At 41.0% G+C, this 11,924-nt stretch overlaps 1 pseudogene; it reads right to left on the reverse strand.

Moving 5' to 3' along the window:
- Nucleotides 1–8,075: 8,075 nt before the first annotated feature.
- LOC103566900 (melanoma-associated antigen B10-like) lies at nt 8,076–8,965 on the reverse strand (annotated as a pseudogene).
- Between the last annotated feature and the right edge of the window lie 2,959 nt (nt 8,966–11,924).

The following is an 11,924-nucleotide window of genomic DNA, read 5'->3' on the forward strand; positions in this document are numbered from 1 at the left end:
TATGTCATGAGAAACTTGAGATACTGGAGAGCTACCAGCTGCTTAAAACAAACAGTAATTACAGCAGGTAAATGTCTGGGTATTGGTGGCTGGTGGTATCTCAGCCTTGGAGAAAGGCTATCAAGAGTAGAGTCCTAAAAAGGAGCCAAGATAGAAGATGTGACATTGAAAAATCAGGATATTTAACTTTATATATAAGCCCCAAATACACAGGCAAATACAAAGGCACAGATATATGCTTAGACAAGAGAGGTTAAGGAAACATAGAAAAACTTCCTCTAATTGGTGGTTTTCTGGGTGAGTGCTTTCCCCTTTAAGCTCTTCCCCGGATTTATTAAGCTTTGTGTAATTTTGCTTTCCAGCTGTGTTTTCAGGAGAGAGGATGACATTCTATAGCATTTAGACCACTATATACACAACACTTGATTTTACGTAAACTTATAGCCTTAAGTGACCTCCATTAATGCAGCCAAACCTAACCTGCAGCCCAGGCCCCTCTCCTGCTAGCCGGACCCATGTTTTCTCTTGCCCTTTGGACATCTCCACCTGGTCAGCTGGCAGAACCTTAACATCTACATGGCCCACACTGGCCTCATCCCCACACCCTTCCTCATCTCTACCTCTAAGTCAAATCACCACAAACTCTCCCTCCTTCTCTATTCTCAATCTCAGCTAAGGAGCAATAGCTTCACCCTAGTCAGCCAACATTCTCCTTATAGACTTCCCATCCACACACACTATTTCAACAGTCACTGACTAAAACTCTCAAATCTGTCTCCTCCTCACCATCCTTACACATACAGCTTGAATTAAGTGCCTTGTTACTTCCTTTTATTTTGTTTATTCAGTGTTTTTCCTTAGTCTATCAGTCAGAGCTTAACCATAGAAGCAGAAATAATACAAAGAGAGGCTATGTACCTTTACCCTGTTCCCCTGAATAGCAACATCTTGTAAACCCATAATACAGTAACACAACCATGATATTGACACTGATGCAGTCAAGGTACAGAACATTTTCATCACCACAAAAATCCCTCCTGTTGTCCTTTTATAACCACAAACACCCCCATATCACCTAACCCCTCCTCCATAATGCCTGATCACCACTAGTCTGTTTTTCATCTCTGTAACTTTATGACTTTAAAAATTTATATAGATAGAATCACTCAGCATAATTCTCTGGATATTCATTTGGGTTGTTGCATGTATCAATAGTTAATTCAAATTTATTGCTTAGTAGTGGTCTACAGTATGGACATACCATAGTTGGTTTAACCTTTCATCCAAGGAAGAACATCTGAGTTTTTTCCAGTTTTTGGTTATTACTAATAAAGCTCCTATTAATAATCATGCAGAGGTTTTTGTGTGAACATACATTTCCATTTCTCGGGAACAAATGCTCAAGAGCGTAATTGCTAGGTTGTATGGTAGTTATATATTTAGATTTATAATAAACTGCCAAAGTGTTTCCAAGAGCAGCTGTACCATTTACATCCTCACTAACAAAATCTAAATGATTGGTTTCTCTGCATCCTCACCATTTGGTCACTATTTTTCATTTTAGTTATTCTAATAGGTGTGTAGTGATATCTCATTGTGGTTTTAATTTGCATTTCTCTGGTGGCTAATGATTTTGAACAGCTTTTCATGTGCTTATTTGATGTCTGCATATCCTCTTCAGTGAAATGTCTGGTCATGTCTTTGGACTATTTTCTAATTGGATTGTTTTTCTATTGTTGAGTTTTGAGCATTCTTTATACCTTCTAGATATTAGTTCTTTTTCACATACATGGTTACAAATATTTTCTTATAGTATGTAGATTGTTTCTTCATCTTCTTAACAGGGCTTTTAAAATCGAACAAAAATTTAAATTTTGGTGTGATCCAATTTACAAATTTTTCCTTTTATGGACCATGCTTTATGAGTCAATTCTAAAATCTCTTGACCTAACCCTAAATCCTGAAAGTTTTCTTCTTTTTTTCTAAATGTTTTGTAGTCTTATGTTTCACATTTAAGTCTGTGATCTATTTTGAGTTAATTTTTGTATATGATGTTAGCCTTAAGTCAAAGTTAATTTTTTTGCTTATGAACGTTCAAATGCTCCAGCACCATTTACTGAAAAGGCTGTATTTCCTACATTGAATTGCTTTTGCAATTGAGAACAGTAAGTTTGGCACACTTAATGTGGGTCTATTTCTTGGTTCTCTATTCTCTTCCCTGATCTATGTGTCTATCCCTCCACCAATACCACATAACCTTGATTACCGTGGCTATGTAATGCCTTAAAATCTGATAAACTGATTCCTTCCTGTTATTCTTCTTTTTCAAAATTGTTTTAGCTATCCTAGTTCCTTTACCCTTCCATATAACATTTAGAATATGCATGGTTGGATTTTTATAGAAATTACAGTAAATCTATGTATCAACTGGGGGAGAATTGACATCTTTACTATGGTGGGTCTTCCAATTCATGAACACTGTATGTCTCTCCATTTATTTTGATCTCCCTTGATTTATTTCATAATTTCAGCATCAGTACTGTTAAGCATTGAAGTCCTGAACACGTTTTGTTAAAGTTACATCTAAATATCTAATTATGTAAGTGATTGTAAATGACATTATATGTTTAACATTGGTGTCCATTTGTTCATTGCGGGTGTATAGAAATGCAATTGCTTCATGTATGTTTACGTTGTGTCCTATGACCTTGCTGAACTCACTTCTTAGCTCAAGGAGGTATTTTACTTTTCTTGTAAATTCCCAGAGGTTTTATATGTAGGCAATCATGTCATCTGCAAACAGATGATTTTATTTCTCTTTTCTGGTCTGTATGCCTATTATTGCCTTTTCTTTCCTTATTTCACTGGCTAGGACTTTCAGCACTATGCTGAACAAAAGTGTTGAGAGCAGACATCCCTGCCTTGTTCTCAACGTTGAGGGGAAAGCAGTCATTCACCATTAAGTATAACATTAGCTGTAGATTTTTTTTGTAGATGCTCTCTATCAACTTGAAGAACTTATGCTCGTTCCTATTTTCCTGACAGTTTTTATCATGATGGGTGTTGAATTTTGTCAAATCCTTTTCCAGCATCAATTGATATGATCACGTGATTTTTCTTCTTTAGCCTGTTAATATGGTGCATTACACTGACTGATTTCAAATGTATAATCAGCCATGTATCCCTGCAATTCTACCTTTATGGTCTTTCAACTGACTCAACCCGGCCCATTCAGATTATCCAGGATAATTTCTCTTACTTAAAGCCAACTGATTAAGGGTTTAATTACATCTATAAAGTTCGATATTAGTAAGAGTTCTCCAAAGAAGAAGAACAACTAGGATATGCAATGAGAGAGCGAGAAAGGAAGAGGAAGTCAAAATCTTCAGGGTGGGCCAGCAGGCTGGAAGAGCTGATGTTTCAGTTGCAGTCCAAAGGTTGTCTCCTGGCAGAATTCCTTCTTGCTCAGAGGAGGTCAGTTTTTTGTTCTATTCAGGCCTTCAACTGATTGGATGAGGCCCACACTCATTATGGAGGGCTCAAAGTTCATCTACTTAAATGTTAATCTCATCCAAACACACTCTCACAGAAACATCCAGAATAATGTCTGACCACATATCTGAGCACCATGGCCCAGCCAAGTTGACATATAAAATTAAAACCACAAAATTAACCATCATAAATACCTTCACAGCAACACCTACATTAGTGTTGGATTGAATAAAACAGGGACTGTAGCCTAGCCAAGTTAATTTTCTGTTCAATCTGTTTAGGAAACAGGGATATATAAATTAAAATAACTCTGTAACAATATTTTCATCCTTAAACTTATCCAAAATTTTTTAAAATGACAAAATAAAATGTCTACGAGAATGTAGAGTATCAACATATAATAATTGGTGAGAATATGAATCGGTATGGCATTTTTGGAATGAAATTTTAGCAGTATTTATAAAAGTTTAAAATAATTACAACATTTTCTATTTTAATACAATTTCTACTCAGCTATGTCTTTAAGAAAACATGCATATTTTCCAAAGAATTCATGTTCAAGGATGCTTATTTCTATTGATCATAGCATAAAGTGGGAAACAACTATGTGTCTTTCAGTAGAAAAATAATTAAATTATGGCACACACACACTGAAATTCTAGGTAGTAGTTACAGAAGGAAGTAGATCTACATGTCCTGTTATGGAAAGATCCTTCATTCATTTTGTTAGTTGACCATTTAATTTATCAATTGACAAAAGCCAAGTAGAAGAATATGTACATCACTACTCATGTATGTTAAAAAAATCACAATATGTGTTTATTAAACACATTTACCTATGAAAAAGCCTAGAATCAGCTTTAACACACCAGATTGTTAATTGTGGTTAACTCTGAAAAAAGGCTGAATTTTGGAGGAGCATTGTAAAGGGTGGCATTGTGGTTTGTCTGTATTGTTAGAATTTTTTTGGCAACAAAACTCTTTGTATTATTACTTTGTAATTAAAATATTTAAATAAGTCTAACAAGAGAAATAGTAGCTGTATATCAGTAAAATAAAGTTTCTCCTACCTGATGGGAAGACAAAATCTGAACAGCTTAATACAACAAATAGCTATTCATTCTGCATATAAAAGTAGACGGGGGTTGGGTTCTCTGCTATCCGCTGAACTAGAGATCCAGGCTGCTTCCACCTTGTAGTTCCACCATCTCGACAATGGGCTCTCCAGATTTGCTGTTGAATAGAAGAAAAAAGTACAGAAGTAGAAAAATGATTCTCAGATGTCTTAGCCTGGAACTGGAAAATATCACTTCATTTATATTTTAACTGCAAGGGCTAGTCACATCACCCTTTCTTGCTATGAGTGTACTTAGTAATGTAGTATTTCCATGAACCTAGGAAGTAGAGGAAGGCAAGATGTGGATGAGCATTTGCAATCTCTCTCACAAACTCTCAAATAGTATGTGTTCAGTAAAGCGCAATTGTTATATAATTTGTTATGACAACAACTCTCTTTATTTCTTGGAGAAGTTTCTGAGAAGTGCAAATTCATCTTGCCATTCACCAACTTTTTCCAGAGCCTAAGACATGATAAGTACTTTCAAATACAGGATTACACCTAATTTTCAAAAGGACCCTGAAAATATCTATAGGAAAGGTTCACCCTTCTTCACCCAATAGCACCTTTCTGCACTGCCTTTTGCAAAAACCTCTATAATCTCAGTAGGCCGAGAATTTTCTCTTTCTTTCTGGTGCATGGTCAACATCTTAACTTGGGAGTCCCTGCCACACACCACCTGACTGAACATGCCTGAACACCTGTGCAGGTGACATTAGGCACGCTGAAAACCAGGAGTTCTACTGGGAAAAGTACACAGATGAGAGGCAACAGAAAGATGGTGAATCTTTTCTTTCCTTTTTGAATGAAAGCTAGCATATCTGCCAAGGAACCATTTTCTACCTTCTCGAAGGACTCCAGGGCTTTTAGGAATTCAGCTTCTATAAACGTTTGCTCATACAGTGATTCCCATGGTCTTTCCTTATCTACTATTTATGGAAGAGGCTTTGATTTTGACCACTTAGGTATTCTCACTTAATAGGTATGTATGTTCAATTTCAAATAAGACAATCTATTACAATCCTAATGCAAATATTAGGGTGGTTTCTGAAAACCCTTTTCTAACTTCAGAGTTATATACCAAAAACCAGTAGGTTCTGTGCCAAATCATATTCCACACCTTGAGTGTGGTGAAGATGCTAATGGAGGATGGCCATATGTCTAAAATTCACTGTCCAGAGTGAACTTTACATAGCAGGGGCTATTGCTATCAGAGAGATCCCCTGGCAAGGATCAGCCAGGATATGACTGCAGGGAGCTGGAATATTCTGTCGGGGGAGAGCAGGTGATTCTAGACTGTCTGTTCCACTGAAAGTAGGGCTCAGCCTCCAGAGGAGGACACAGAAGTGCTGGCCATTAGGCCAGATTGCAAAATTGGATGAGAGAGCACAGTGGGGAAGAGCCAGGGAAATGGTGCTGTAATGTGGGGAAAAGCTGGAGCTGGACAAAGACGCTGGCCCCTGGGTGGAGGTAGCTCTCAAGGAACCCTGGCACTAAGGGCAGCAAAACCCTAGGTAAAGAAAGCCCATAGACAATCCCTAAATTGTGTTTTTCATTTCTATCTCACTTCTTTAGGCCTGCTTTTAGTTCTTTGGCCACAGAGTCATTCTTTTTATCACCTGAGAGACATTTTGGAGTAGTGAGAAGAGAAATGAATTAAGAGACCAATGGTCTGCCTCAGACTGGGAGGAGTGGGAACAATGTGGGCTCCAGACAATTTCTGATCCGGGGTCTAGCCCCAACTCTGCCACATACTAGCCACGTGAACTTGGGCATATTACCAAGCTCTCTGAGCCTTAGTTTCTTCATCTGTGAAGTGGGATTGATAAACCCTGTCTTATAGGATTGTTGGAATGTATGTGCTGAATGTAAAGTAACTAACACAATGCCTGGAATTCACTGGGCCTTTAATGGTTGGCAGTTACTACTATTATTATTTTGGCCCCCAGACCCTACCACCCTCTTTCCTGGGATTTATTTATCCAGGAGATGTCAGAGACTACGAAGTGCTCTAGGACACGATACACCAAATCAGTTAAAAATGCTGATTAGCAAGAAACCTAAGTAAATCTTCCCCTTTAGAGACTACAGTATTTAATTTGAGTTTGGGGGAGTTTTCTTCAGCTGGATGCAACTAAAAGCTTCTAGAATTTGTATAAAGGCCAACTCCTTCCATCCTTTCCAGCTGCCCTTCTATCCAAACTACTCCTATTTTCACTCATTTCACCCCCAGCAAAAGTCTAAATCTCCCATAGAATTTGACAAATTACACTCAAGATAACCTCATAAAAATGTCGTTTGAGTGGAGCGGGTTCTGGCTCTCTAAGAGCAAGGCAAATAGTGCCAGACCAGTAGCTGCTGGTACCTTAAAGGACTATTACCCTTATTTCTCAGAAACCCCTTGGAGACAACATGCATAAAACAACTAGTTTGTGCACTACGTCCAATTGCACTGTGACAAGAGCACAGGACAACTTGCATTCCTGCCCCAGGTGCAGATTTCTCTGGTTTACCCATGATCTCAAAGTAATGCTAAGTGCAGATTTGCATTCCAGGTCACTGACTTTCAACTCTGAGATACACTGGAGGGTCTGGCCCCTGCCTACCACTCCCACAGCCTCATCTCCCCCACCACAAAGCTTAATTTAAAATGACCTCCCACTGAAGGACTTGTAGTTTCCCAAGACCCCAGTATGCCCTGTCTCAGGGCATTTACACTTGACTGCTGACATATGGATCGTCCATCTTCACTCACTCATTTTTACTTCTCCTTTAGGTCTTAGAGGACCCCTAACGACAACACCATCATCATTATATAATTGTTGCCCCTAGATGCTAAAATGCTGTGGACAGATGCTGGATCTTCTTTATCCTAACATCCCCAGTACTAGTGTGGGGCCTTCCAAAGAGCAGCTGCCAAATTAATGTTTGGAGAATGTTTGTCCAATTAATGTTCCTTCTACATTCTTGAATAAGCTAAGCAAATACAGATGTATATCTTTTAAATTTTATAGAACAGACTAACGGGGCAAGAAAAGCCAAGAATTGACCATCTTTTACTTTTTTGTCTCTATTTAATGACCCCAACTATTTTACTGCTGAATTCATACAAATTTCCAAGGAAATCCCTCTTCCAATTCCATGTTATCTTGTTCTGGATCACTAAAAACGATGCATGGTTTCCAATTTGTATTACAAAATAACAAAACTCTTACTCTTACAAACAGTAATAAATGTGCGAACAATGTCATTCATAAATTATATTCTTAAGCTAATTAAACCTCCTATTAAAAGAAATATTTGAAAAACACACACACAAAAAGATAAATCTCCAAGTTACCCATATAGAATAGGAATACACAAACATCATATACTGTTTTCCCCCCAATCTCACTCCAGCCTGCCACTATTTCAAATGTTGACTTTCCTCTTCAAACACAAAGTGAAGAATCTGCCTCAGTCTTCACTAAGGGTAGGAGAAGCTGGAACTTGCACTGGTCGTGGCAGTAGTGCCAGCCCTGACTACAACTCTGGCTTTGGCTCTCTCCCTCATCTCTCAAAGCCTCCTCATAATGGGATGGGAAGCACCCGGGGTTGGTCCCATGGTTCTTGGCCAAAAACTCCAGCAATTTCATCTTGCTGGTTTCAGCATGGGCTCTTGGACCCCATAGGAATTCACAGTATGGAGGATCACTGTTGGCCACCTGCCTGTACTCCAGGTACTTCTCCTGCACCAAATCTTTGGTAATGAACTCCCTGGGTTCCCCAAAGATGAAATGCTTCATACCAGAATATATATCCATCATATTCAGCAATTCCCAGACTTCCTCCTCAATGGTGCAGTTGCCCTTCGTGAAGATCACTGCCAGGATAATTATCAGGAGGCCAGTCTTGGGCATACCCCCTTCCCCACTCAGCCTTCCATCATAGGTGGGGTCTAGTTTGTTAATAAAGGCATAGCAGTCACTGGTAGGGTTCACGTCCTTCACGTCAATGCCAAAGACCAGTTCTGGGCACTCAGAGGCTCTCCTGAGGACCTCAGGGAAGTGGTCTTTGTACTTTCTGATGACGTTGTTCAGCATGTCTGCCTTTCTGATGGGCTCATTCATTTGATACTTCAGCAGCAGGAAACTGATTAATAATTCAACTTTTTCATCTAGAGAGTCTATGGGCAAATTCTCAGTGTCTTGCAGAGATTGTGACGTGCTTGAATTTTCCATCTTTCCATCTCTTCTTGGATGCTTCAGACCTCATTTTATTTGCTTGACAAGGTGGCTGTGATGATAGCGGAAGAGGAATAGGCACTCTGAGAACCCTGGGGAATACTTGGTGTCCCAGGAGTAGAACCCTCCTCCATGGTGCAGGGGATGAGAGAAGAGGAGGAGGAAGAGGGAGCCTCATTCTCAGCCTCCGGAACCTGTGTACCCTCCAGTCCCTGTGTCTCACTGTGGGCCTGAAAGCGTTGTTCATGTGGGAAGTATGAACTTTCCTTATCACCAGGCATGATGGCTCGTGTGGGTGGCAGCAGATAGGAGTGTCAGCAGGAGGGTGGTCAAAGAGAGCTCACAGCCTATTGGAGAGAGGGGAGATATGACTGGTCTCAGCCAATAAACTTAACCATAACAGCTCTGATGCAGGCTGCCTCTGCAGGTCTTCTCCTGGGAGCAGTGCTCTAGGCCTTCATAGGTCTTCTGTCCTATACCGCCTGTTCCATAATAACCTGAATGAGGAAGTGAAAAGACTCCTCAGGGTGCAGCCAGCCATCTCAGACTGAAAATTCTCAGGGCTGATGGTAGGACAGGCGAGGGTGAAGTCTGTGGGGTCCCTTCTGTTGTAAGGTGTGTCATCCCCTCAGCCCTCACTAAGGGTCTTCACCTTGACTCCTGACATTGATTGGAACATTTCTTTCTCCTGAACTAGGGCTGTGCCCCCTCAGACTAAGGCAATCACTTCTCTTAGATCCCTGAATAGGAAGTCAGCGGGTGCCTGAGTCTAACAGATTTACCCAGAGCTGCCTGGGTCTAACAGCAGGAGTGGGACTTCCTCTGTTCTGGGGTACGTAGTCCCCTCAGCCTTCACTCAGGGCCTTCACTTTGATCCCTGGAAGGCCCTAGGTCACTTCTCCTCTGTTAACCTGAGGCCAGGCCCCCTCAGGCCAGGCCTCACCTCCTTGTATCACCCAAAGTGAAAGTCAGGTGGCATCTTAGTCTGAAAGCTATTTTGGGGCTTCCTAGGGATGAGAGCAAGGACGAGGGTCTGTGGAGCCCCTCCATTCTTGGATAAGTGGTCCCATAATTCCTTAGTTAAGATCCTTACCTGGACACCTACAGAGCTCGGGAATCTTTCTTCTGCAGATCTGAGGCCACTCCCTCAGACCAGGCCTCCACAAGCCCGAGGCCCGAGACTCCAGAAGAGGAACTCATGGACAACACCTCTGTCCACCTCTGCAAGGCCTTCCAAGGCTGACAGTAGGGATATGGCTCTTTCTCTTTTCTGGGGTGAGTGATCCCCTCAATCCTTACTCAGAGTCCTCACCTGGACCCCTTATAGGCCTAGGACTCCTCCCTCTGCTTAACTGGGACTCCTCCCTAGTGCAAGGTCCTCATTTCCTTGAGACTCGCACCCCCTAGAAGAAAATGAAGGGGCGCCTCAGTCTGACAGTGATTTTAGACCTCCCAGGGCTGACAGCAGGGGCAAGGCTTTGTGGGAGTCCCTCCTTTCTGTGGTGGGCAGTCCCCTTAGTACTCATTCAGAATCCTTACCTGGACTCCTGGCAGGGCCAGAGACTCCTCCCTCTCCTGACTTATGACTGCAACCCTCAGACCAAAGCTCTCATCACTCTCACTTTCCTGAGGAGGAAGTTAGGAGCATCACTTCCTGCCACTCCTACCTGGGGCCTCCCAGAGTGGACAGAAGGAGTGGGGCTCTGTGTGAGACCCCACCCCCACCTGTCTGTTCTCACTCAAGATCCTCACCTGGACACCTACAGGGACTGGGAATCTTCTCTCTGCTTACCTGAGGCCACACCCTTCAGACCAGGCTCTGACCTGGATGAAAGCCCCTAGGAGCAAGTCAGAGGCTGCTACATCTGGCCACCCCTGCCTGGAGCTTCCAAGGGCTGACAGCTGGGGCATGGCTCCTTCTTTTCTGGGGTGAGTGGCCCACCTTCAGCTCTCATTCAGGGTCCTCCTCTTGGCTACAGTCTTTTTGATTAGTTGCTTCATTGATTAAGGTTCCTTGGCTGATTAAGGAAGTAATCAATCTGTGTGCATTTATCAAACTGAAACTCTCATAGTGATTGAGTCTGGTCCCAGGCTAGATTTTAGTTAAGGAAGCTGCAACACAATGCATGTGTCCAGAACAACTGCTGGACTGCCAGAGAAAACACACACACACACACAAACACACACACACACCCCTTCCCATTGGAGGTCTCTTCTTCAGCCAGACTTAAACTCTTGGGAATCTTCTGTTCCAAAAGATTTACTTTCTACAGGGTAGAGATTCATGTAGACACATTTTTTTAGGCAGTTTAGTCGATACCCCTTGGAAATCTTGTATCACTTCCTATAATCATGAAGTGAAGATTTGTAAGAGTCAGCATAGGCCCACTGGGTGGATAAATGCTTTTACCTGACTTTTGACTTCTAATCATTTGACAAAGAATTGAAATAGTAAAGTACGACAGCACCTTAGAAAATGTCATTTTATGGATGGGGAGCCTGGAGCACAGGGAGGTGGTGATTTGTCCAAAATCACAGTTTGTGCCAGAAGGAGGATTCACATTGACACCAGATGTTTCCATCTTTGTACTCACAAGGACTGGGCCATCAGAGTGAGGGGTGGAGTGTTTTGCAAGTGATTTGTTATTCATCAGTTAAAATACTGAAGTGGTGCTCCATGACTATTTTCTCACTGTAAGAATTCCAAACATACAGACATAACAAAATTGTCTCTTGGCTTATTTTTAATCCCCTCCCTCATCCCCACCACCATAAAACCATATTATGAGTTTATTCTGAATGGATATAAATGTGCTTATTACTGTTACATAAATGTAATAATAAAGTACATATTTTTTTTTCAATTCCCTCCCCTCCAATTAGTAATACATCTTGAAGCATGTACTGTATCAATCTTCAGAGTGGCCCTAAAGTCTGTAAACTGAGATAACATTATTTTATTAATATTTTACATATTGAACATGTCCTCCCTGACATTTTATATATTTGTTTATATGTCTAGACTTTGCAGTCAGTCTATATAGATTTAGCATTTTTCCTTATTTAAAAAATAAAATAAATGACTAAGCCTG

Source organism: Equus przewalskii, chromosome X (assembly GCF_037783145.1).
Source record: "Equus przewalskii isolate Varuska chromosome X, EquPr2, whole genome shotgun sequence".
Taxonomy (NCBI): domain Eukaryota; kingdom Metazoa; phylum Chordata; class Mammalia; order Perissodactyla; family Equidae; genus Equus; species Equus przewalskii.